This window comes from Procambarus clarkii, chromosome 49 (genome assembly GCF_040958095.1).
Source record: "Procambarus clarkii isolate CNS0578487 chromosome 49, FALCON_Pclarkii_2.0, whole genome shotgun sequence".
Taxonomy (NCBI): Eukaryota; Metazoa; Arthropoda; class Malacostraca; order Decapoda; family Cambaridae; genus Procambarus; species Procambarus clarkii.
The window spans coordinates 21,326,410-21,354,350 of NC_091198.1; the positions used below are offsets into that span (position 1 = coordinate 21,326,410).

Sequence of the window (27,941 nt, forward strand, 5' to 3'; positions counted from 1 at the left end):
TTAAATGAAAATCATTTTATTTTCAATTAAATGTTCTTACAATATAATGTTTCATATACAGTATTACATGTCAATAAAGAATGACATAAATGCTGTTCATTCATACAGTATTATTGTATACTGAATCACGTGTATGCCTTTATTTTAACAATTTAACATATCAGCCTTTTAATGGTAAAGGTAATAAGTAATGTAGAACTGTATCAATACCATACAAGAACTTTTATGATCAAAATCTTTAAGCATGAGAAACCTTATATTTAAGGAGCACACAACAGATCACAAACATACACTGAGTAAACAGGTACCTGGGAAAGCTGCTATGGGCTGCTTCCAGGAAGGGTGGGGGGGTGTAATACAAAAAGGAGGCCTGGCCGAGGACCGGGCCGTGGGGACGCTAAGCCCCGAAATCATCTCAAGATGACCTCAAGATGTGCCATCTCCAGTCAAGATATATGACTAACAACAAATTCTACGTTGTTAGTATAGGAAATGGGCCCTTGGAGCCTGACGGATTTGTGGACAGTGCTTAGCGTTCGTAGTCCTAAGGGTTCAGGTTTGATCCCTGGCGGAAGCAGAAACAAATGGGCAGAGTTTCTTTCACCCTAATGCACATGTTCACCTACCAGTAAATAGGTACCTGGGGGATTAGACAGCTGCTACAGGCTGCTTCCTGGGGATGTGTGTGTGTGAAAATTATAATTAAGGACTTGCCTGAAATGCTATGCATGCTAGTGGCTGTACAAGAATGTAAGAAATCTTGTATATATAAATAAAAAAATAAATAAATACATACATACAGTATAGATACTGTACAGTACTAAAACAATTTTCATTTATGACAAGGTTCGGCTTTTAGCTAATTGATGCAACAGATAATAGTCATTTGTAATGAAAATTATGCACTGAATATGAAAGAATTTTGAGAACAATTGAGATAAATCATTTAGATATAAATATTATACTAATCTGGGATTCAAAACATCTTTGGTAATGGTTTAATTCTGACCTTACAACCAGATCTTTATAAAAAATTAATTTATCATTGTTAATGCATAGAAGAGTCCAATCTGCAAAATAACAGATTAACAATAATGCAAGAATTAATGTACATTAGTTATAATTATGCAAAGCCCATATTATACACAGCAGCTTGGGCAAAGGTCGCTTAAAACATAGCCCTTTAAGTCACATTATTTGGATTCATACATAAAGTAGGTTTTGTAAATATTGTACTAAACATATAAATATTAATAATTATTATATGAGAATATAAAAGTATAAATTATTGTATCTATAATAGCTAATTATAAATAATTGGCTGGTAGGTGAGAAACTTAATTAGGTCAAGAGAAAAAAGTTATTTTTATTTTAATTATATTGAAGTAATACACTACTAGACTATATACACTATTCAATGATTACATGGTGTTTAGGTCCAAAATGTTAAATATTTACTGGGTAATTAGAGATTAATACAGAGCAAAGACTGAGTAATAACAGCTTGGAGTTAGCACTGGATATTAAAAAGATGTGTATTTAAAAATAAACATCTACAGGTACAGTATAATTTCTTACTCTGAAAACAGATGTGCAATCAGAAGTTTACACTGAGATGACTTTAGAGAAGGTTCCTGAGAAAGAGTGTAATGTGTGTCTGTGGTATTTATGGACTTTGAAAAAGCATATGGCAAATTTAAGTAAGTAATTACCAAAAGAAGGTACCATGCCAGGAAAGCTATTTTAGCACTGTCTATGTCATGGGATGCTCAAAAGGTCTCAAATATCACTCGAGATGCCAATATGAGAGCAAAAATATAAACGAAACTTGCCCGAAACGCTATGCATACTAGTGGCTTTAGGTATTGTGTGTACTAGCTCTATCTATAAATCAATCAGAATGTTTGTAACTACATCTATGTATGTACTTTTTCTATTATTATTATAAAATACAAGGCAAACAATGTGAGAGGAAAATATGGCAAATTTAATAGAGAACCACTTTGGAGAGTGATTACATGTATGTTGTTGTTGTCGTCGTCCAAGTGTCGGTAAAATGTGTGAAACAATTCTATTTAGGTAGCAGAACATGTATAAAAGCTAACAGTGCTTTGGGTGCAAGCTTAATGCACCTTTTCAGTTGGACAATTCCTCAAGTCTGCTACATGTTCAATACACTTTCCCTCGTGAAGAGGCAGATGTTACAGCCCTTTGCAAGTACTGTACCTTCAGTGTGATCTCCAAATGATGAGGTTTAGAATAGTGCAAATATAATGTGAAACTCAATATTATAAACACAACACTCGCCATAGAGTTTATCTGACCTTGTTTGAAGTTTGATTAGTGGTGGAACCAGCTATCATGAATGACTAGTTGACACAAGTTAGGTGATTATGCTAAGCATGTTTGATATGATAGTGAAATATGAAATAAAACTAATAGTGATCACTAAAGAAGTTGTCGATACAAGTGTGAATGAATATCATGGTGTCAACTGTGGTGGACAGTGTCCCCCACCTCAACAATTGCTGCAATGGTATCAGCATCCAACAAAATGGTTTCCCATTCCCCGAGGCAGTAAGCCTGTAAAGCTTATCGTGGTCACCCTAGCCCATGACTGGCCATTCCTCAGGATGCAACCCACAACTCTTTACCACCACCCTGGAATCCATTTACTGCTAGGTGAATAGAGGCATTAGGTGTAAGGACATGTGCCCCAATGTCTTCCCCTCCCCAGGAAACTAATCCAGGATAAGTCGGTAGTGAACCATCTACACTGGCTCCTGCCCTAAAAGTATTCAATGAATTATTAATGTATCTAACATGTACATTAGTATTATGCCTTACAAGTACCTCGTACTTGATCTGTGCATACCTTATCAACACTCTTGTACTCAAGGGGCACATTAGTGTTGTATCCTGCAAGAACTTATGCATCTGAGGTATACAATTGTGTAGTAAATGCCAGAATATAATTAGTTTGACCATACATGTACAGTATACCTAGGATATATACCTTATAAATTGCAGAGTATTATATCAACATTTCAAATATTAATAAACCTGAAAATCATTTTACTTTATAGAAAAAAAGTAATATATATACAGAACAGTATTGGGTTTAGTCTGAAAAAATGAAAGCTATAAATATATTTTTTAAATTGCATATATCTCCACACACAGAATATTAAATTAGAGACTTTCAACATGTGTGAAGTGTCAATTAAGTTATATAACAATCTGCAATACTTACAGGACCAGATCCAGAAAGCTCCTTAAACTAAAGTCTGAGAAGCCAGAATTTCATCGGCATGGCAAGTCTAGGACTAAAATTCCGTAATTGCTTGGCGAGGGGGAAAAAAAAAAGAGAATGGAATAATCATAAGATACAAATTATCTTTGGCTGGATAAGTTAGTTGTAGCATTGCTTACATAAACTCTTTGGTTGACTGGAGAAGGGGTGGTGTGGAAGCCTAAGATCTAAGAACATAAGAATAGAGGTAAGTGCAGAAGGCCTATTGGCCCATACGAGGCAGCTCCTATTTATAACCACCCAATTCCAAAACTAGAAATTGTAGAGAAAGTCTAGATCTAGAAACTCTTTGGTTGATTGCAAGAAGGGGAGGAGAGCAATGTGACTTATGATGAATACAATAGTAAAGTGCTGTACAACGAACAGGTGAGAGACTAACAAAGTATTTTAAAATAATATGCAAGATGTGAAAGAATGAACGAGAAGTCACCCTTTGTCAACCAGATTACTTCAAGCAGTGAATAATGATGAAGCACTAGCAATATGGAAGAACATTACACACACCTTGCTAGTGTTAATGCTAACTTATATAACACTGGCTAAGTTTATTATGCTTAATCCAACTTCACATTATTCATATTAACGCTTTCACATTCTGGCGTCTTCACGCACTCGCCACTGTAAATGTTCCGGGCTCCCTAGGCCTCTCACAGGCTGCTCGGTGATGCAAATTTTTTTTTACTATTACCTAGGGAATAGATAAAAAAAAAATGTACTGTATTTATAACAGATTATTCATGACGACAATAACTATACGAATGTTCATGAATAGTAATCGAATGACACATTTTAACTTCATTAGAACGATTACTGCAGGAGTACGGATGACGTGTTTCAGCATCGTTGGAACACAAAAGTGTTAATACTTGAAGGAAATAGTCAACATATACTGGAAATGTGTAAACACATCACAGCAAATACATAAGCAAATTAAAATGTTTATGATTACAGTATTATTATACATGTAGATAAAAAACACAAAATAAAAATGATCAAAATACAGAATTAGAAAACTATATTTGATTTAAATAAAAGATTTAAATAGCAAACAATAACAGGAAAGCACTGACTAGCAAATAATAATGACTACCTCAAATTTTGTACCTTTGTATAACATTTTTGGTAAAGCAAACCACAAATCTTGTGTAATTACAGCCGACAAAGGCACATTTCACTAAAATACAGTACATGGCTTTATGGTTTGTTTTCTTGCCATGCAATCTGTAGCTTTATTTAGGCTATTTCATTAAAACAATTGGTCCCAAGAGTGTTTGAAATGCATCATTCAAAATTTCTGACAATTGTCCTGGAAGGTTTCTCCTCAGTTAGCATTGGTTAGCTCCCTGTTTCAGGGGAGCCCCTGAGGGAACCCACCACACACAAGTTTTTTATTACATTCAATGCTAAATGGTTTTTTTTTTAATAAAGTGAAATAAAATTCAAACACTTAAAACCTCAAAATAAAGAAGTATCATCCACGGAGAATCTAAACGTCTTCCAGCGAGTACCTTCGCGTCTGATTAATCTCGACTAACCTGAAAGATTGCAATACAGTAGTCAAAGGTCTCAGACACACCACTATGATGTCACTGAAGTATAGGGAAACACCATGCACACTGATGAGGAGCGGCCTCAACACACCACTCATGATAGGATGCAAGAAATACTCCACTATCAACGTCAAGGGCTCTACCAAAAGAGGGCGTAACACCCCCTGAAGAAAGAACCTGAAAAATATAAAACCACAAGAAAAATAAATTAATGAAAAAGCCTCTTAGAAAAAAAGGTTTCATGCTTACTGCATACAAATACATATAAATATATTGAACCAATAAGCTTTGTGTATAAGTGACTAAATAATATACAATTTCTATACTAATTATCTCCTGTAAAATATATTTTATAAATACAAATTCTTATAGCATGTATAAATTATAATACTGTATTGTCAAATGTTATAAACAGTCCATGAATAATAAGGGAATACAGTATTTCCCCTTTTGTCTTACCGTATTAAATGATGAAGAAACAAAGTAAAGCAGGTGAAAGGGAAGGTTATAAGAGCAAAGGCTTCCCCCATGGCCCTATTGACGGCCTCCACCGACTTCTTCCCAGCCGACTCCAGAGATGTTTCTCCCGCCGTCAGTATAAGAGGTGGCGACCTACAAGTAAATAATGAACTTCATAAAACAGTCAACTTTGTATCACTTTAAATGCAAATTGCAGTGCTGGACAGTACTTCAGTTACTCTACAAGACTACTGTAATGTTAAATTATCATACATAGTACTCTAGAGTACAGTATTATCTAAATTAACTCCAATAAACAATGTTACATTACTGTACATCGAAGTTACAGTACAACAATACTGTAGTTTTATCCAAGTGCAGGACTATCCAGCCCATCACTTGGTACCAGAGGGTGAGGGACTATCCAGCCCCATCACTTAGTACCAGCGGGTGAGGGACTATCCAGCCCATCACTTAGTACCAGCGGGTGAGGGACTATCCAGCCCATCACCCTCTGGTACTAGAGGGTGAGGGACTATCCAGCCCATCACTTAGTACCAGAGGGTGAGGGACTATCCAGCCCATCACTTGGTACCAGAGGGTGAGGGACTATCCAGCCCATCACTTGGTACCAGAGGGTGAGGGACTATCCAGCCCATCACTTGGTACCAGAGGGTGACGGACTATCCAGCCCATCACTTGGTACCAGAGGGTGAGGGACTATCCAGCCCATCACTTGGTACCAGAGGGTGAGGGACTATCCAGCCCATCACTTGGTACCAGAGGGTGAGGGACTATCCAGCCCATCACTTGGTACCAGAGGGTGAGGGACTATCCAGCCCATCACTTGGTACCAGAGGGTGACGGACTATCCAGCCCATCACTTGGTACCAGAGGGTGAGGGACTATCCAGCCCATCACTTGGTACCAGAGGGTGAGGGACTATCCAGCCCATCACTTGGTACCAGAGGGTGAGGGACTATCCAGCCCATCACTTGGTACCAGAGGGTGAGGGACTATCCAGCCCATCGCTTGGTACCAGAGGGTGAGGGACTATCCAGCCCATCACTTAGTACCAGAGGGTGAGGGACTATCCAGCCCATCACTTAGTACCAGAGGGTGAGGGACTATCCAGCCCATCACTTGGTATAAAGACAAGTGCATGGAAAGTTGGGTGCAGATGTGCTAATTTGTTGTCACAACACTGCAGAGTTAATAAACCCTCAACAAAAATATAAACTGGTTTTGTAAACAACCATCTTAGGTCATGATCTCCAGTTTCAATCAATTTAATTTTATGAACATGCTTAAGGACTGCAAATTATAGCCAATTGATTAAGCACAAAATAATAAAAAAGAAATCCATCAACCAGGAGAATTTGTGATGACATATGCACTCTTACAATGTTTTTATTCAACATTTTAGACCCATAAGGTTTTAATCTTTCGTAACCAATACTCTTACTTGGTGACTTATGCCAAACTATCAACTGCATACTTCAGGCTGACTCTATTACAACGCTCTGTAGGCTAATCGTGCTGATTGAGTGTATTCATTCATACATCATAAACTACTGTAAATGCAGAATTTAACGTACCATTCTTGATTAACCAATAAGCTGTTTTCAGGATTTGGCATTGTATGGCATGTATCGTGCTTCAAGCCCTTGTTGACACCTATTACGATCCTGTGGTAATTTGGGTGGAAGGCGTTGGTTACCTAAAGTATGAGGTTTAGCATAAACTGGACTAGAATTTGTGGATTTTTTATCTGCAGCTTCATTGTCCTCTGAAATTAAAACAAATATCAGGCTTAGATTTTATATATGATGAGTTCACTTATTGTACCCTATGGCAAGGTCCTTTTGAACACCCCCTTCCCAGTGGAGCCAAACTCCAAAATAAGCAAACAGCGCAGAGGTAAAAGGACAAATGCCCATGTACAGACCCCTTTCCCAAAGACCCAAGAACAGAAAAAGAGAAGGGCCCAAGAGGCAGAGCCAAGAACAAATAAAAGACTCCCTCTCCACACATACACAGGACAGTCAAAGGGATGGCAAGTAATATACATAGATGAATAGCAAGTGTCTGCAGAGCTAGCAAAACCCAGAGAACCTATGCCATGTGACACACCTGATGCAGAAATAATTAAACTTGTTTTGTTGTGTTATACCTTCCTAGTACTGTAGTTTCTACTCATTAGTTAATGTGGTGGTCTGGTAACCCCTTCCCCACCAAGACTCTCCTTGCCTCTATTGAAGGGGCCAGATTTTGGAAGTGATCTCTAGTAGGTGCTCATGATTTGTTACAGACTGGTGTTCTCCAACCTAGGCTTGGAGGACTTCAAGCAGGTAGCTCGAGGAAATACAGAGAAAAGCCTGTAATTATATATTGTTCTGTATCTTGACATTATTTGTAGAAACAAATTCATTTAGCATTATAAGGCACACTTCTCACTATCCTTAATAGTGAAATTAAATTGAATGTGTACCTTTGACAAACACTATGTCTCGGTAGGCATCCACAGGGATGCAACAGCCAGGGATTAATTATATGAATTTGCAATCTTTGATCCTTGCCCAAGGCAAGTAGGCAGGGCAAAAAAAGCTAGATCTTGCATCCCCATAGTCACTGATAAGTACAGTACAGTAAAAATAGGTAAGCAGTACTTGGTTTGTACCTGGATAGGGTTCTGGAAGTTTTTCTACTCTCCAAAAAGAGTAGAAGAACTTCCATTATGACTTGTGAGAGTTTAGTTCAACAGGCTGTTGTTTATAGCAGCGCAGAGGCTCACATATCTACTACAGCCTGGTTGGTTCGGCACTTCGTGCACAAAACTATCCAGCTTTTTCTTGAAGGCTTCCAATTTTGTTCTGGCAATATTTCTTATACTTGCTTATACTTGCTTAACATACCAGGTCCATGGTATGTTAAGGATACTTAACATACCATGGACCTTTGATATTCAGTGTTCTTTGATTGTGCCTATGGCATCTCTACCCTACACTGGCACTATTCTCCACTTCCTTCCATTTTGTTCACTCCAGTATGTTGCTATTTTAATGTGAAAATTTGACACCTAGCTCTCCAGTATTTTCCAAGCATATATAATTTGATACTTTTCTCATGTCCTTTCTACAAAGTACATTTTGAGAGTTTTGAGACGATACCAATATTTTAGTTGCTTTGTTCGTGTCTATGTGTGTTGTATATGTTCTCTGTATTCCCTCTATTTCAGCAATCTCTCCTGCTCTGAAGGGGGAAGTAAGTACTGAGCAGTACTCAAGATGGAACAGCACAAGTGATTTGATATGAAGATTCTCATAAATCATCCTATCCTTTTTCTGGCTGACACAATATTTGCTTGGTTATGTTCCCTAAACGTTAGGTCGTCAGACATCATTATTCCCAGATCTTTTATGTGTTCCTTTCCTACTACAGTCAGATTTAATTGTGTCTTATAGCCTGTATTTTGTTTAACCCCTGCACTGCAAACACCTGTTTTTGGCAAAAACGTCATGGTGCAGTTGTTAACCCCTGGGCTGCTCTTGTGATTATAGCCTGCAACACACCCAGGCGCAAGAAAAAAAATTGTCTCATAAAAGTGTTCATTTGTTCCCTGACCACAGGAATAATACAGAAAAATCATAGGTGACATATTTTGGCCACAATAGGGCGAGAAAGTCTGCCAAAATTGAGGCGTTGACAGAATAATCATTGGAGGCGGTCACCTCCGCCCGAGCAGTCAAGCGGGAGTTGCCACAAAGATATTATTATCTAATTGTTTCAATGTCTCTGATTGATTTTTTTCTTAGTTTTTTGCAGTAATATTATTCAATGGTGTATAGTGTGTAAGCAACCGCCATGTGACCTGGGAGTCCCTCAGGAATAGCCGAAGGCGGGACTCCAGTCGGAGCAACGCCGCAGGAGGGAGAGACAAGGACACAGTCCGGGAATCCCAGACAAGACCCAGCCAGGTCTGAACCTGGGACGGAACCAAATGGAACTTCCTCCAGTTCACCAGGAACCGGAACTCGGCAAGCTGGGAAAGAACCAGATCCCTGGCGAGCAGAAATGCGGCCTGGCTGGGAGCCCATACTAACCAGTCGTCGAGGTAGGCCAAAACCCAAACACCTAGCAAACACAGACAGAGCCACCACGACCCGGGTAAGATGCGTGAAAATAAAAGGTGCCAGATTCAGCCCAAAGGGGAAGGCATTGAAAGCAGGAAGCCTGCTGCCCCACCACAAAACCTAATCAGTCCCTGAACTCCGGATGAATGAGGACGTGCCAATACGTGTCCCAGAGGTCTAGACACCATCCAAGACCCCGACTCCAAAAGAAGCCGAACCTGGGACAGAGTGGTCATCTGAAAGCAGGGGCAAGGAATTCAGCAGTTCAGGCAGGACAAGTCCAGAATGATCCGAAGATCTGCACAGCCCCGTTTCGGCACTGGAAACAAGTGAGAAACCCACTTGAGGGATGAAGTCATCTCGACCATACCCAAGCGCATCCACACCAGGATGACCTGACAGAGCACAGGGAAAGAAGCCTGCCCCACCAGCCCCGACGCTCTGAGAGGAGGAGGAGCCGGCAAACGTCTCCACACAGGTCGGAGGACACGATCCAAAATGCCCACGCATCAGAGAACCAAGCATAGGAAAACAAGGAAAACAACCTCCCCCCCATCACCCTATTAAAGGGCGACCCGCAAAAGGGTAGATGCCCCTTTCGAAAAGCCGACTTATGCACAGAGCGAGCACCACATGGATCAGATGAAGACGGCTCCAGAGGAGGCACCGGCACAGAAGCTGGCACCAAAGACCCACCTTGACCTGCAGAGACCTAAACCCTGGCATGACCTTTCTGGAAAACACAAGAATGCCCACCCAGGATCACCAACAAATCAGAAAGAGGACGGCAACTATCAGAAGCCGCCTGCAAAAAGTGAGTAACAACTGAGTCCACAAACAATAACGGAGAAAAGGGGGGATGAAAACCTAAGAGCCAGGTGCCCAAGCCAAATCATGAGAGAGAGCGAGGATGGCCTGCTAACACGCAAGGTGAGAGGCAAAAAACAGAGATACTGCCTCCCAGAGGATAGGCGCATACAGTTTCAGCAACAGCGCCAATGCCCTAGCAGCCGAGGCCAATGGCCCAGACGACTGCCCAGCACTCAGCGCCTCCATATCCTCCACATGCCAGTTCGAGGAGAGCTCGAAAAGTGAAAAGAAGCACAGGACTGAGACCAGATTCCTGCGAGCGCAAAGATCCTCTGCAACCAAGGCAACTTCTTGGTTCCTTCCCAAAAGGGAAGGAACCTGGGTGTGCAAATGTAGCAAGCCAGCCTCACAAGGAAGCACAGGGGCGTAAAGGCACACAATGAAGCGCTCAAAAGCACCCCCCAGGTAAACCTGCAATACCGTAGTAAGCTCCCACCAATCAAGCGTGCGGGTATGACAGAACCCGTACCACACCCCAATCAAAAAGAAAGAGCAGTCTGCAAGCCAGGAAGATGCTGGAACCTCTTAGTGCACCTAATATGAGTAAAAAGAACCAAACTCAAAAGAGATTGGATTCATCACAGAGGCAAAGTCCAGGTCTCACAGGAGGTACTTCCCAAACCTCCACAGGGGGAAATCCGAGAGGTGGAAAACCTCCTGAAGGATGAAGCCGCGGAACCTAAAGGAATGAACCCATATCAAACTCGTACAGGGAAGGGAGATACAAAAACCCGGAACACTGCAAGAGCAAACACAGCCCCAAAGGCACCAAGGCCCAGGCAGGATCAAACGGGGCCCAAGCACCCCAGGCCGACTCCTCCCCAGCCTCAGAAGTCTCAAAACCAGGCTCTGGGGCAGGGCTGGCCTCCACACCCTCTACCTTTGAAGAGAAGTCAGAGTCCAGGGAAAAGGCATCAAAGAAGGGGGATCTGCTGGTAAGATCTAGAACCCTCAGCGGGAGGATCAAACTCAAAGGTCCCCGCATCAAATGGGGCAGCCCCTGGAGCTGCCTGAGTCTCATACCTGGCTAAACCCCACCTCGACTCAGATGTTTGGGAGCGGCAACAGGGTGAACCACACCAACAGGGGAAAGACTCAGGGGCGCGGACTGAATCAAGGTCGAAGCGACCAACACACCAAGTCCGGGTCCCTAAAACCAAAGCGGGGCAGCCCCGGGGACATTCGAGCAGGCAACCAACCTAGCATGTTGCAACAACCTAAACCTAGCATGCAACGCGAAAGCCTCTTGACCCCGTAATATCTCCTGAAGAATAATGGGTAAACTGGATAACAAGCAGGGAACAAGTCTCGCACGATTCCTGGTCGAAGATGTCGTTGACCCAACAAGCAGCATGACAGAGGCAAAACAGATGATCATCACCCTTGAGACAAGGGCAACTAACAACCCTCAAATTCACACAAGGCGAGATGCGACTCGGAAGACATATCCATGGTCACACGAGCCCCGACGGGGGTTTCCAATGCCTGCAGGGGAAAGTGTTCCTATGGGAAGCCCAGGCACTGGGGGCTTCAAAGCTGGTTGAACCCCATCTATATACTGAGCAAATTGGCCCCAGTGAAGGGAGCAACCCCGGGGGCCAAGTAGAGGACCACCAAACAGAACGTAGGCATACCTAATGGGAAGCCAGACAGCCCTCCACCAGGCAGGAAAGAAACTAAAAAGAATGAAAAGAAACACCAAAAGTGCTCCACAACAATAGCAGGCCAGAGAGAATCACAGCTGCCGCTCATGTGTGAGCTGAGCAGCACTGTGCACCCCAACCAGCAACAAACACTCCCTACCCAGGGCCACACAAAAGCACCAAGAATACCGCTGACACCAAGGGCGAGGCAGATGTCACACGACAGCAACCACTTCGAGAGTGAGAATCCTCCTAGGGTTTTCATGGGGTTTGATGTGAGCACCTCGAAGGGTTCAATGAGGCTTCGCTCAGAAAATCACTTTAACAGCATTAGTTTGCCAGAGAACAGCAAAGTTGTACTCTTTCTTGATACTAGCTCAACACATCCACATGAAGATGAGCTAGTTTTGGGCAATATGTGTGGTACATTTTTGCCACCCAACACAGCTTCCTTGATCCAACCCATGGATCATGGAATAATTTTGAACCTCAAACTCCACTTCAGAACTGAGTTTGCCAGACAAATGCATGCAAGGAAGGGTATCATCAAGGACTTTATAAAAACATTTACTATAAAGTCAGCTGAGTGGTGTATTGCACATGCATGGGAAATGGTCAAGCAATTAACCTTGAAGCATGCCGGGAACAAACTTTGGCCTGAAGCTGGTTTGTTTGTGTCTCACAAATGAATGGGTGGAATAATCAAAAGATTGAGGTTCGACAGTTCGGTCGGGGAGTGTGTACCTTAAAACATAAACATAATAAACCCTGTTTTAAAAGGGGTTAAGTATTAGTAGGAATAGTTACTTCTCTTTCAAGGAATATTTTATAACTAACGTATAGTCTGGGGGTATTAGTATAAAAGTGCAAGATTTTTTATTAATTTTTAATACTGTAGTAAAACATTGGGTCAGTAATTAATTTGTTAATGCTACATAAGGACTATTCTATTTATTCCATGCAGAATCATTAAACCATTATCAATTACCTCTTTAAGACTTTCCATATGAACAAAAATAATATATTTACAAGACTCGTAGACCAGGATAAATTACCAATCGTTGGACATCCTCGAGATTTCAGCCAAGTGTGCACCACGACACTTTAGAACTGCATAGACAGCACAAAGGACAAAGTCAGTACTGTATAGCACCTTTAAATAGTTAACAGCCTTCACAAAAATAACTGTAATAATGTATAAAAATTGGACTATGTCTTACCTATAAAGCCCTTATTGTCTATTCCTTGTAGCTTCTTATGCAAAGATTTAGAAAAAATTAGAGATTTCTTTCTCTTGGATTCATGAATAATTTCATCTTCATTTCCCTTCTCAACTGGAGGTTCAATATGGTCTGGATTGTTAGCCTCTTTCGGTTTAACAGTAGAATACAGCGGATCTTCAATATCACTGTCAGTGCCAATCATGCCTCCATTTGCTGATGGTTTGTCTGTAACAAGGTGCAGTATTCTAAACACTATTACATTGTACATCTATATAAAATAAACAAAATATTTACCTTATAATATGTTCTTAATACATAACTTGTTTTCAAAATATTTGCATTTGTACCACCTACACTCAAATGTGCTATGTACTTGCTACTTTCCAAGTGAACAAGTCTATCTTATTTCACTTCTATACATGCTCAAATTACAACCCCTCTAACTGTGGAAATTGTTTTTCCATTTGATAGACAGAACTTTCTCTCCCCCGCTTCAACAAATAAAGCATGGAGTGTAATGAAACATCACTTTCTGCATCACTATAGTAGCCCCACAGGGCCAAATCCAATTCACTATTAATCAGTGCTTTTCTTGATGCACTGGGAGCAAGGACAAGAGCCTCTCACACTATGGGACGGGAAAGCATCTGATCCACACAACTGAGATGAAATGCCTGATAAAACGAAAGGAAATCGCAAAACATCCAGCTTTAGTGCTGCTACAGAAGAATTTTTCAGTAGAGATAATCTGCATGTGGACTATGCATATAATTAACAAATCCACAAGGGCCGCGATGAGCTTTCGCTTTGATGTCTAAAGGGTTTGGAAAGGATGGGAGGGAGGGGTAGAGAGATGGGGAGGTGAAATTCTGGAAGAGGATGTGGGTGTAGAGAGAGAGAGAAAGAGAGAGGAGGTTTGAAAGTTCGGTGGCCTGTCCTAAATGGGTTGGCATATGTGTGTGTCGTTTGTTTTGGTATGTGGTTTTGGTCCGCGATGAGGGTTTGAACTTACACCCAGGATGATTCCAGATGCTGCCTTAGTCGACTGCATCATGACATGGTAAAAGAATTGCAATCGGGAGTTCTACTAACCTCACTCAGATCCTGCAGCCTCTTTACACAATTCTCCCATGCACTCGGACTGTCAACAAGCTATTCTACCTCTTCGCCCTTACTTCAATACACACAGAAATCACAATAGCATGATACAGTATATCAAATGAACAAATCCACAAGGGCCTGATGAGGGTTCGAACTTATGCCCGGGATGATCCCAGACACTGTCTTAGTTGACTGTGCCACGACATGGTAAAAGAATTTCAACCGGGAGTTCTACTGACCTCACTTAGATCCTGCAGCCTCTCCGAGACACAAACTAGGGTTTTACCATGGGGGAATTGTGTAAAACCCTGGTTTGTATCTCGGAGAGGCTGCAGAATCCGAGTGAGGTTAGTAGAACTCCTCGTTGCAATTCTTTTACCATGTCATGATGCAGTCGACTAAGGCAGCGTCTGGGATCATCCCGGGCGTAAGTTCGAACCCTCATCACGGCACTTGTGGATTTGTTCATTTATATATCACGCTATTGTGATTTCTGTGTAATGCATATAATTGTAAAGAGAGCTTATCACAAAGACATGCCAGAAACAAAAACCTCTAAAATGCACCAACAAAATAGTGGCCCAACTTAGGAGCCAGGCCACAGAGAAGATAACTTTGGGATCCCTTTTTCTTTGATTATTCAGCACCAACGAAGATAACCCTGAAACCAAGTTTATGTAAGAAGACAGTCGGAGACATGCAAATGACTGGTAACCATGCCGTGAAGTGAACACTAATGCTTAATGAAATCAGCCTCTGCAGAGCTGAAACATTAGCAGGTGGATGCTAGATGGAAAATGAGAGTTGTTGGTTTCTCAATTGTTATGTAACTAGTGATGCCACCTAGTGGTAGACAAGTGGCAAGCTCATTAACTTGTTAGCAGAACAATAATTTGGTTTTCTAGTAACCCTCGATTGATGGATGCAGGGTGTCTTGAGCAACTTAATTTTGCTCTTTGTACATTATAAAAAGAACTGTAGCTTTTGTAAGAACATAAAAACATAAGAATGAATGTAACTGCGGAAGGCCTATTGACCCATACAATGTAGCTCCTATTAATATCCACCCAATCTCATTCATATACTGTAAATGTCTAATACACAGAAATCACAATAGTGTGATGCATCAAATGAATATTTGATGCTCATTTGATGCATCACACTATTGTGATTTCTGTGTGTAATGAAGTAAGGGTGAAGAGGTGGAACAGCCTATTGGCAGAGCTCAGGTGCATGGGGGAATTGTGTAAAACCCTGGTTTGTGTCTCGGAGAGACTTCAGGACCTGCGGTAGGTCAGGATGATTTCCCAGTTGCAATTCTTTTACCATGTCGTAGCTCAGTCGATTAAGGCAACGTCTGGGATCCTCTCAGACGTAGGTTCGAACCCTTGTCACGGCCCTTGTGGATTTGTCAGTATATGTCTAACCTATGCTTGAAACAATCATAAGAACATATGAATGAAAGTAGCTGCAGAAAACCTATTGGCCCATATGAGGCAGCTCCTATTTATAACCACCCAATCTCATTCATATATATATTAAACCTACGTATGAAACAATCAAAATGGAGGCGATGAGTCACAATAACGTGGCTAAAGTATGTTGACCAGACCACACACTAGAAGGTGAAGGGACGACAACATTTTGGTCCTTCGTAGACCATTCTCACAATCGACTTGAGAATGGTCCAGGACAGACCGAAACGTCGTTGTCCCTTCACCTTCTAGTGTGTGATCTGGTCAACAATCAAAACGGATACTACTACTATTATGTTACACTGTAAATTGGTTCTACAAATCAACAACCCTGTTACCGAACCAGTATTAATCCAGGTTTTCCTAAATCTAAACTTAACCAATTTATACCCATTGTTTCGTGTTCTATTTTGTGTTGATACTCTTAATGCCCTATTAATATTCCCTTCATAATGCCCATTTATCTACTTGTACACATCTATCATATCACCACTAATTCTTCGCCTTTCTAGAGAATGTAATTTAAGCTTTGTCAATCTTTCTTCATATGACAGGTTTCTAATTTGCGGGATTAGCTTTGTCATCCTACAGTAGACGCGTTCTAGTGAATTTATATCCATTCTATAGTATGGCGACTAAAACTGAACTGCATAATCTAAATGGGGCTTAACAAGAGCAAGATATAGCTGAAGAATAACGCCAGGTGTCTTATTGCTAACACTTCCATAAATAAATCTCAGTGTCCTATTTGCCTTATTACGAACATTTATACATTGATTTTTTGTTTTAAATTCTTAGTAATCATAACTCCTAGATCCCTTTCGCAACCCGACTTCGCAATCTCAACATTATCTAGCTCGTATCTTGTAAGTCTATCATCATTACCTAGCCTCAAAATCTTACATTTGTCAGCATTAAACTGCATCTGCCAATCTTTTGACCATTTCCATACCCTATTTAGATCATCCTGAAGTGATAGTGAGTTTTTTCTGTGTTTATTTCCTTCCCGATTTTCGTATCATTGGCAAATTTACAAATATTGCTACTCAAACCTGATACTAAATCATTTATATATACAGTATTATGAATAACAGAGGTCCCAGGACAGAGCCCTGAGGCATTCCACTTACAACATTTTCCCACTCTGACTTTCCCACTATGGCAAAAGTCAATAAGACTTGATGTCTTAGTGTTCTTGTTGGACCGTGGCTGCTGGTTCAGGGAGGAATGTTTAGGGCCTTGCTCAAGAATCCTTGCTTATTCACAGTATTGTATTATTTGTGCAATATGTTTAAATACACATAGAGATGTCTTCTATCATTTGCTAGGAGAAAACTAACCTTTGGTGAAAAATAGCCAAAAGAATTGAAAAACTTTAGAAATTATGCAAATCTAGAGCAGACCTCCTATAGCAATGGTCGCCAACTGGTGGTCTGCGAGACAATTTTATCTGTGTAACTGTGTATTTTCTTTAACTGTTATATTTAATGGCATCAAATAGTTTGACTTTAGTAATAACTATTATTTCTTGTTTGGTGGACCGCGGGATTCACATTAATGGTCCGCAGGATTTAAAATTATGAATTGGGTGATCCGTGAGCATCAAAAGGTTGGCGACCGCTGTCCTACAGAACAGCCTAGATTTTAGAGGGGGAGGAGAATACTGTATGAATAACTTATTCAAAAGGAATACCTTGGTCAAAGGAGTCCTCTTCAACAAAGCTTACACGCCTTTGAGATGGTGGACGAGGGTCATACAACTTTCCTTTCTTTTGTTTACCTGGCTTGGCAGTGTGCTCAGACAAAACTCTGACAGGACTCTTAATCTCAGACCTGAAAAGAAATCCATAACTTCATGAATAATGGAGTAGGTTCACAAGTAGTATCCCCCAAGGAAAGTATCAAAATTAATGTACATATAATATTCATCATTATACAAAACATTGACACTAAGAACAATGGGGGAGACCTTTAATAAGTCATTTGCTCCCTATCTCCATCAAGCATAACCAGAGATAGTAGCCTTTAGGTAAATATACTTTAATTCTTTATAACAAGATAAAATTATGTTATACTGTATTTGCATGTCAACATTTCTGAAGTATTGTAATTTTAGAATTTGAAATGTGACAATGTTAATGAAACATTTATCAAAAGGCCAGCTATAATCTGAACTAACCAATTACAGTGGAACCTCAAATCAATGAACTTTGATTCAGGGAATCTCCAGTTGGAACACACACTTTCTATGTGGGATTTACTCATCTGATTCGATGAATAAGAGTTTGCTGAAGAGGGAGATGTGTGAACAAACGAACAAACCTACCGCCACGACCAAACGAGCAGAAACCCCTGCACAGGAGGAGAGCATGAAGCTCCCCTACCTGACCTCCCCTTGTCAAGCAACCAGGATGGCTGAAGCGGCGCATGAGTAGGCCGGAGGTGAAAAACGCACGAGACAGCTTGTGAAACGGCACAGAAGTAACATCAATACTGAAAGCAAGCTGCAGCGGCTCCGCCAGCGCCACACGATAGGAGGCTACAGTATTCGGCATAAGACAACAGTCCTGGAACAACCAAGAAAGAACAAGACAACCTTGACCGACAGCGAAGTATACCTACGAAGCGAAAGAAAGAAACAGAATGACCGCCAAGAGACTTCATTCTATTGTACCACCGAGACGAAGCCCGTAGATGGAGCACCAGCAACGAAGCCACCTGATCACCATAGAGATGATGATAGACTCGAGTCAAAAATACCATACACGAAGATTCAAGAAGATCGAACCAGCCACGTGACGCACCGGTCAGATCTGCTAAAAGAGGCAGAGCCACGGGAAAACCTCCGGGTTCAGACACCGTGCAAGGCGTGCTTAAAACCAAGGCTGGACCGGCCACCATGGGGCCAAAAGGACTACTCTCCCCTGGTAAGTCTCCAAGCAAGTCAAGACCTGGAACAACAGCTGAACCGGGGGAAAGAGGTACAGGAACCCCCACCTTGACCAGTCCTGCCGAAAGGCATCGACCCCGACGGCCTCGCAGTCAAAGAAGGGCACCACATATATTGGAAGGCACTGCAACCACGCCGACGCGAAGAGATTCATCTCTGGGTGAGCGAATGTCTGGCAGAGCCAACTGAACAAGTTGGCGTCGACCTTCCATTCCGTGGACAGGGGAACGAACAGAGACAGGCCATTCACCAAGACGTTGGACATCCCCGAATGTGAACTACCAGGAGAGCCAAACCCCGAGAACTCAGCAGACGAGTTACCCGAAGCGACCAGCGCCAAAGAGCCAGGGACCACATGGAACCCCCTCAGTTCAGGCAATGAACCACCAGGGTGAAGTCCGAAAGAAGATGGATCGTCGATCTGCAGGCGACCCGAACCCTCTGAAGCGCAAACTAAACTGCCCCAAACACTCACACCGTGCTGTGGGCCTGACAGAAGCATGGACCCCATCACCCCTGGCCGACCCTGGTAAGCACTGGTCACAAAGCCCCAGCCGAGAGACGATGGGTTCGTGAACACATCGAACAAGGGCTCGGGTAGGCGCCATGGCACCAAACTCCGAAAAACCTAAAGAGGAAGCCGGCGACGCAGCAACTGATGCAAAGCCCCCGGGGGTCAAACCCAGCAATAGTGAGAGAGGCGGAAAGGACATCCCCGAAGGAACCAGAATAGGCGACGCAGCCAAACCTGACCCGGCGGGTAGGCCAACATTGCAAAGTTCAGACTCCCTCAGAGCAACCGTCGAGTGACCCGGGAGCCCTCCACTAAACGGCAATGGCGGGACCGCAGGCGAAGGAAAGACTCCAGAGGGAGAGACAAGGAAGCGGTCCGAAAATCCCAAACAAGACCCACTCAAGTTCGAACCTGGGAAGGGACCTCCTCCAGTTCATCAAGAACCCACACCCGGCGAGCTGGGAAAGAACCAAACTCCTAGCTAGCAGACATGCGGACCGGCTGGGAGCTCATACCAGCCAGTTGTCGAAGTAGGCCAACACCCGAACACCTAAAAGACGCAGACGGGCCACCACGACCCATGTAAGGCATGTGAAAATGTGAGGTGCCAGGTTCAACCCGAAAGGGAGACAACAAAAGCAGTAACTCTGATGCTCCACAACAAAACCAAGCCAGCCCCTGAACCCTGGATGAATCAGGACGTGCCAATACGTGTCCCGGAGGTCCAGGGACACCATCCAAACACCCAGCTCCAACAGAAGCCGGACCTGGGACATCCAAAAGGAGGAGCAATGAACCCAGGGGTTCAGACGGGACAAGTCCAGAATGAACCTCAGGTCCACAGAGTCCCATTTCGGGACTGGAAACAAGCAGGAGACCCACCTAAGGGACGTCGTTGTTTTGACCATGCCCAAGCGCACCCACTCCAAGATGACTTGACAGAGCGCAGGGAAAGAGGCCTGCCCTGCCAGCCCCGATCCCCCCGAAGGAGGAGGAGCCACCCAACGCCACCGCAGACCGTCGGAAACGACCCGAAACGCCCACAAATCATGGGACCAAGCCTTCTTGAATATATAAATAAATAAAAAATATATAAATAAATACCTACTTACTGCTGGGTAAACAGGGGCATTGGGTGATAGGAAGTGCGCCCAACCATTTGTCCCGCCCAGGATTCAAACCCGGAATTCTCAATTATGAGTTGAAAACAAACCCGACTGTACTACTGGGACCCATTGTATCAATCTTAAACACAAATTAGAATTGAAGTAAAATAAAACTTAACAATGTAGTTTTTGAACATACCTGAAACTAAATGGGGGATTTTCACTGGCCTGCTTACTCCCAAGATGTGGATCAACATGCGTCAATGATTTTAGTTTACGAGGTACAGCTGCCAACTGATCTGTAAGCAATTATCAAGAAATCATTATAAAAATAATGAAGAAATATCATGAAAACTTACTACAGCTGGGTACTCAGATCAACTTAAATTATCATACCAATACAAGCTGTATTGTATCCTGTATATAAAATTCAATGTGACAGTGCTAAAAGTTGTAAATCTTTATTTAGGAAACCCCCAAATTTGAGTGACAGCTTTCTTTATGACAACTCTAACCTATTAGTTCCACAAGCTTGATCCCTCAAAATACCCTATGGAAATTGCAAAAGATTCACAAAAAGTAAAGTTCATGATTTTCCACAATAAAATAAAGGCCAACTTTATCTAATTTTTGTTAGGCCTATAGAGAGAGGAATGCAATCTCTTATGAGACCTAAGGAAGAAAGATAAAGGCATGGGAGTGGAACGCTTACAAATGTAAAAGTTATTGCCTTTATGATTGTAAAATTACCTGAATTTTACATGAATTTACCTGAGGGCCACTAATACTAGTGGCCTTGACAAGAGCGCAAAGCTGGCGGCTTGTCAAAGGTAATACATTTGCCCGGATGATCTTTTCTATCTGTATTTTAAAACCCAGCAGAGTTTTGGCATTTACGACTTCAGCAGGAACGGGTTTACAACCCGTGTACAAGTGCTTGTTTGTCCCTGCCCTTCCGTGGGATGTTGGTGTGATGCAGCTTCATGTGCAGGGTCCAATTCCCTTTCGGCTGCATTGGTCGCGGAGGACTTCCTGCTGGCTTTGGCCCTGCAGTTCTTCTCCCTCCTTGAGCTGTCTTCGGACTGGCTTGCGGAGGATGTGGAGGAGCTTGGGGACCGCCTATGGGTCTGGTGCGTTGTTTTCGGCGGTGTGTGTGTCCTCTGCACTGTTGAAGCTGTTCATGCCGCTCCTGCGGGATGCGGTTTCACGGTACTGTATTTTGCTTCTCGGCTCACGTGTTAGCAGGCGGTGCTCGCTTCTTCCTTGGAATACGCTTGGGCCCTGACTCTCAGATTGTCTTTGCTCTTTTGTCCGTTGCTGTTTGCAGAGTCTGCGGTGTTGCAGTATCTGCAAGCGGCTTCGGTTAGTTGCCCTCCTATGTTGGAATTGTTGGTCCGGGGGGGGGGGGGGGGGCTCGTGGGAGGCCGTCTCGGCAGGGTCGTGCCAGGGGTCGGGGTGCTTTCTCTCATGGTAGCCCAGTGGTGTCAGGTTTGGTGCCGTCTATTTCTGTTTGGCGCGGGGATCACTCTTTGCGCCGTTTGGGTGCTTGTAAGGTGCGTTGGCCCTTTTGTGGTTCATCCCATTGATGGGGTAGTGGGAGGAGGCTCGCTCTGTTTGCTCGTGCCTGGTCTCACAATTCATGGGCCTTTTGGGTCGTTTCGTGTGGCCTATGGTGGCATTGAGTGGCTCCTCCTACGGGGAGTTTGGGGCTGGCGGCCTCTTCTCCTGCACTCTGTCAAGTCTCTCGGAGTAGGTTACCTTGGGTATGGCCGAGACGTCTTCGTCCCTCAGGTGGATTTCCCGCCTGTTTCCAGTCCTGAAACGGGACTGCACTGATCTCTGGTTCATTCTGGACTTGTCTCGTCTGAACCCCTGGCGCCTCGCGTTCTCACACGCCTTACTCGGGTCATGGTGGGCCATCTGCATCTGTTAGATGTTCGAGTTCCGGCTTACCTCAACGACTGGCTGGTTTGGGCTTCCAGCCTGTTCACATGTCTGCTCGCCAGGGATTTGGTTCTTTCCCAGCTCGCCAAGTTCGGGTTCTTAGTGAACTGGCGGAAATCCCATCTGGTTCCCTCTCGGGTTCGGTCTTGGCTGGGTTTTGTGTGGGATGTTCGGGCTGCTTCCTTGTCTCTTCCTCCGGCGGCTCAGCTTTGTCTGTGTTCCTACCTTTGTCTGTTTCTGAGGGGCTCACGGGTAATGCAGCGGTTGCTCGGGGGTTTGTGCAGGAGCCTGAACTTTGCCATGATGGTCTACCTGCCGGTTCAGTTGAGGCTTCATTGGCTGTTCTAGTTCTTTTGGGGTTGTCCCTTCTGCCTCTCTCGTGACCGCTGGGTTCGGCCTCTGGGGGCCTTGTGTCAGTTGCTGCGTCACCAGCTTCCTCTTCGGGTTTTTCAGGGTTCAGTACCATGGTGCCTACCCGAGCCCTCGCTCGATGTGTTCACAGACATGTCGTCTCTTAGGTGGGGCTTTGTGACCAGTGCTCACCAGGCCGGCCATGGGCGGTGGGTTCCGTCCCTCCGTCAGGCTCTCAGCACTGTGCGGGAGTGCGTGGCTGTGAGGATGTCGCTCAGGAGGATTCGGGTTTCTCGCAGATCGGCGGTCTGGCTCCATTCGGACTGTTCCCTGGTGGTTCATTGTCTGAACTGAGAGGATTCGATGTGGTCCTTGGCTCTTTGAGGCTGGTCGCTTCGGGTGACTCGCGTGCTGAGTTCTAGGGGTTTGGCTTTCCTGGTGGGTTCACGTTCGGAGGGTGTCCAATGTCTTGGCGGACGGCCTGTCCCAGTTCATTCCCTTGTCCTTGGAATGGACGATCGAAGCCGATGCGTTCCGTTGGCTCTGCAGGACGTTCGGGCCTCCGGAAGTGGATCTCTTTGCATCGGCGTGACCGAGGCATTTCCCGGTATACGTGGTGCTCTTCCCCGACTGCGAGGCCGTTGGGGTCGATGCCTTCAAGCAGGACAGGGTGAGGTGGGTTTACCTGTACCTTTTCCCCCAGTGGTCTTACTTACCAGTGGATTTACTAGGGAGTAGTCCTCTTGGCCCCTTGCTGGCCAGCCCAGCCTTGGTTTCAGGCGCTGCTTGCTCGGTGTCCAAACCTGAGGGTCTTTCCGTTGCTCCATCTCTTTCAGGAGATCGGTCCTGCCCGTTACGAGGCTGGTTCACTCTTCGTCTCGAGTCTTCGTGTCTGGTCTTTATGACTTGAGTCTATCACCATTTGTATGGAGCGCAGGTGGCTTCATTGTTGGTCTCCCATCTGTGTGCTTCGTCTCGGTGGCAGTATGAGGTTTCCTGGTGGTCCTTCTGGTTTTTCCTATCACTGCGTAGGTGTATTTCGGTCTCTGATGGGGTTGTTTTGTCCTTCCTGTTGTGATTGTTTCATGACTGTCATCTTATGCTGAATACTGTCGCCTCCTATCATGTGACACTGGCGGAGCCGCTCCAGCTTGCGTTCGGTATTGATGTTACTTCTGCTTTATGGCGTCTGTTAAGGAGAGCTCTGAGGAAGCTGATGTGAACCCCGTGTACCCGTGGAAGTTTTAAATGATACGTTATACCTATAAGAGTCCTGACGCCCATTGCACATCACCCATAGAGAGCCTCAAGGCTCGTTGCACAGTGCAGTGGTTAAAGTGGTGATAAAATCAACTATACTGATGAAGTTGCATTTCTATATTGCAAAAACTAGCTGAGTTAGTATCACAAGGTGGGATACTACATAATTGTTCTACTTTTGAATTAAGTATCTGTATAGGTTAGGCAATTTTTTTAATTCATTAGGAAGCGAGTTCCATATACTGTATTGGGTTCTTTTATTTGCAAGGCCTGTTTGCATATATTTAGTCTGACTCTGAGAATATCAAAGATATATTTATTTCTGGTGTGATGTTTATGGGTTCTATTAAATACACCTAGGAAGAGTTTCAAAACTGGAGTAGAATTTAGCAATAAAGCGTTTTATGAGTACATAGCACAACAGAATGTGTGGAGTGAGTATGTTTAGCATGTCCAGGGACTTAAATAGAGGGGCTTTGTGCTATCTGATGACAGAATTTGTTATAATAGCAGATTTCTGCTGGGTAATGATGGACTTGAGGTAGTTTGAAGTGGTTGAACCCCCAGGTGCAGCTAGCATAAGTCAGATAGGGATAGATTAGCGAGTATCAAAAAAAAAAGGAAAGAATACCTTGAGATTGTCCTCGAGCAGAAATTTGGCTCTCTTGTTTCTTCGGTGGTGGTGGAGCCATTTCAGAAATACTGTCCCAGTCAGACCCAGAGTCATCATCTCTTGATATATGCCCGTGCATCTTGTCCTATCAATATGCTGATCAGCTGTAAATATTACAGGATATTAACTTAATGTTTCATTTGCTACACTACTTGGAAGATGTGTCTACTGTAGTACCAAAGGGACCAATTTTTCAAGTCATCACTTCTGGCAGATAACTTTACTTGACAAAGAAATTGCAGCACTTCTTATGCTAAAACTACTTGTTATAACAGTGTAAGAAATGGCTTTGAAATTATCCTGCTTTCTATTTCAAGCTAGTTTCAAGCTAAATTTGTTAAATCTAACTGGATTCTATAATATTTTACTAATAATTATATACACTGTACTGTAAATTGTTTATAATTTATAGTAACTATAGAATCTGATGAATGAATGTAAATGAAAAAATTAGTTTTATTTTACTTTTATGTTCTGTAAGGAAAGATCATTAAAGATCTCATTGGAAATCAACACGAGCCAGGGTACGGTGACAATATACACCAAAACAGCAAGGGGCAAGCATTGGGCATGCAAGTCTCAAACTGCCTAATGTAGTACTCCTCCACATGGCCAGAGAGTGGGCGGCTCATCAGCATTTGCCCTTATTTTTAATGTTCTTATACCACCCCACCCCCAAAAACCACCCCAGCAAGGGCAAGAACGACCCCAGCCTCCTGAAGCAGAGCTTGGGCTGCACGAGCTCTAGGTGGTGAATTTCCAAGCCCCTGCACTTACTGGTTCCAGACAGAGATCGTCACAGCCCCCCAGTTGCATCCTGGGGGTCAGTAGTTCAATCCTGGCAGAATCTAGATGTAAGCCTAACATATGTATATATACACTGGCTGCCAGTCCCCCATACACAGTGAATTACTGTATAATATTTCCCTTGCAAATACAATTATATTTTTATTATAATAATAATTATAATAATAATTGTTGTAATTAATAATTATTACTCTTCCTTTTGCTTAGTCTTGAAGGAAGCTGGCCTCGGGTGAAAGGGGGTTGTGACGATCTCTGTCTGGAATTCATAGGTGTGGGGGTCTTGGAAGTCCACCTCTTAGAGCTTGTGCAGCCCAAGCTCTACTTCAGAAGGCTGGGGTCATTCTTGCCCTTGCTGGGGTGGTTCTTCTATGGCCCCGACCATGACGGTCTCCAGGTTTGGGGTCCCTGTGCCTTCTTTTACCACTTCGAAGTAAACTCCGGAGCTGGAGCCCCTAGGGTAGTTCGTTGTTGCCTTCAACATCATTCTGACAATTCCTGCAACAGTGCTGAAACCAATCGTAATGGCATTTGCCTTTCCATTGGAGACTTTTGGTGCTGTGGAGAGAGGAAGATCTTCTGCATGGGTGTCATCTTCTCCCCCCCATATCAGCCTACCCTGGCTTTGTGCCCTGGAGAGGCCACTCCAGACTGATAATCAGAGTGCAACTCCATAGTCTCCTGAGACCGATTCATGCCCACTACTACTGTACCAGGGTGCATACGTCTAGTAACGTCACCTCCCTTAAATCAACAACATGTTCTTATACAAGAGACACTGATAGTGGAAGGTCAAAACCCCAGTAAAACATCCCAGATATTTTACGGATGGATGCACACTACAGAATTAATAAATTTTGCCCCGAAGGGTGAGTTTATTGGGAGTCACTCATCCTGTGAGTGAACATACTGCCAAAGCAGCATGTATATCAACTACCAACAAGAAGAAAACCCACTAGGTTGTACACTCTGTCCCAGGAGAATCGATTGCTTTCAGAGAATGTAAAACACCAAAATTATTAATGGTAATGTCTTCTCCCAGACAAAATAACATAGAGTAAAACTCCACACTTATGTATTTGTGTATTTTTATGTAAAGATTTGCACCAAGTCTTTCACACTCTCCTTAGTGCTTTGTCAAGGTCTGAGCATATGATTAGGACAAGACTTACCTCTCAATGACTAATACTTGGTGGTATTTGTCGTTGAGATGTAAGGCTTTTGCTAACCATATGCTCAGACCTTGATAAAGTTCTCAGGAGAGTGTGAAAGACTTGCTATAAATCTTTACATAAAATATACAAATACATAGGTATCTTGCAATGTTGTAATCCATTTTGTGTAATGACCTGCCTGATGGCTGAGGGGAGGCCTGACAGCTGAGTGGACAGTGCTCGGGACTCATAGTCCTAAGGTTCCGGGATCGATCTCCCATCAGAGGCGGAAACAAATGAGCAGGGTTTCTTTGACCCTGATGCTCGTGTTTACCTAGGAGTAAATAGGTACCTGGGAATTAATTCAGCTGCTACGGGTTGTTTCCTGGGGGTGTGTAACAAAAAGGGGGCCTAGTCGCGGACCAGGCCGCGGGGACTCTAAGCCTCAAAATCATCTCAAGATAAGATGACATTTTATATAAAATAAAATAACAAAATATACAATATATGGAGGGTGGTATGAGAAGACAATATGTATGTGGGTGCCCCACAAGGCTCCCCTGGATGCTACATATCTTCTTCGACGTCGAAGGTCCCTACAAATATCATCAGAGGTGGTACCACCTATATACAAATAAAGCTGAGTACCCAAATGAGCCACAGAGACATTAGAAAGAACTTTTTCAGTGTCAGAGTAGTTAGTAAATGGAATGCACTAGGAAGTGATGTGGTGGAGGCTGACTCCATACAGTTTCAAATGTAGATATGATAGAGCCCAGTAGGCTCAGGAATCTGTACACCAGTTGATTGACAGTAGAGAGGCGGGACGAAAGAGCCAGAGCTCAACCCCGCAAACACAACTAGGTGAGTACAAATATTTATTCAGGTAAAGTACATACATACAAGGTATGATACAAAAGTTGATGGATTTATAGATGGAGCTAGTACATACAATGCATTGTATAGTACATACAGTATGTACTAGCAATACAGTATTGCTAGTACATACAATATATATAATACATAATAGTGAGGGGTTTTATTCTACCAAAATTATTGTAAACCCAATCAAGAATCCAGAGTTCGAATCCCAGGCAGGCCAGAAATAGTTGGGGGCGTTTCCTATCACCTGAAGTTCCTGTTCACCTAGCAGTAAATAGGTACCGCCCCCCTTGATATGGGGTTACATCCTGGGGGTTGGTAGTTCAACCCTGGGGCGACCTAGCTGTAAGCCTAACATATGTACATATACACCGGCTGCATGTCCCCCGACACAGTGAATTACCATATCATAATTCTCGTGCAAATACATTTAATAAATTGGAAAAAGAAGACATTCTGTACCCGTGAAGCGTCGCCAAGTTGACAACTACATTTGTTTACAAACAATTCACGTCGCATCTGTAATATATTATAAA

The 27,941-nt window shown here is 43.2% G+C and overlaps 1 non-coding gene across 1 annotated transcript; it reads right to left on the reverse strand.

The window, feature by feature from the left end:
• On the reverse strand, window positions 1-27,923 carry LOC123763136 (uncharacterized). Its single transcript, XR_011222457.1, has 10 exons — window positions 27,868-27,923; window positions 24,524-24,669; window positions 20,537-20,636; window positions 17,461-17,600; window positions 13,189-13,416; window positions 13,024-13,078; window positions 12,158-12,270; window positions 6,921-7,111; window positions 5,323-5,475; window positions 1-5,040 (listed from the first exon to the last, which is right to left on the reverse strand). It is a non-coding gene; the product is annotated as an uncharacterized protein (transcript).
• Window positions 27,924-27,941: the final 18 nt, after the last annotated feature.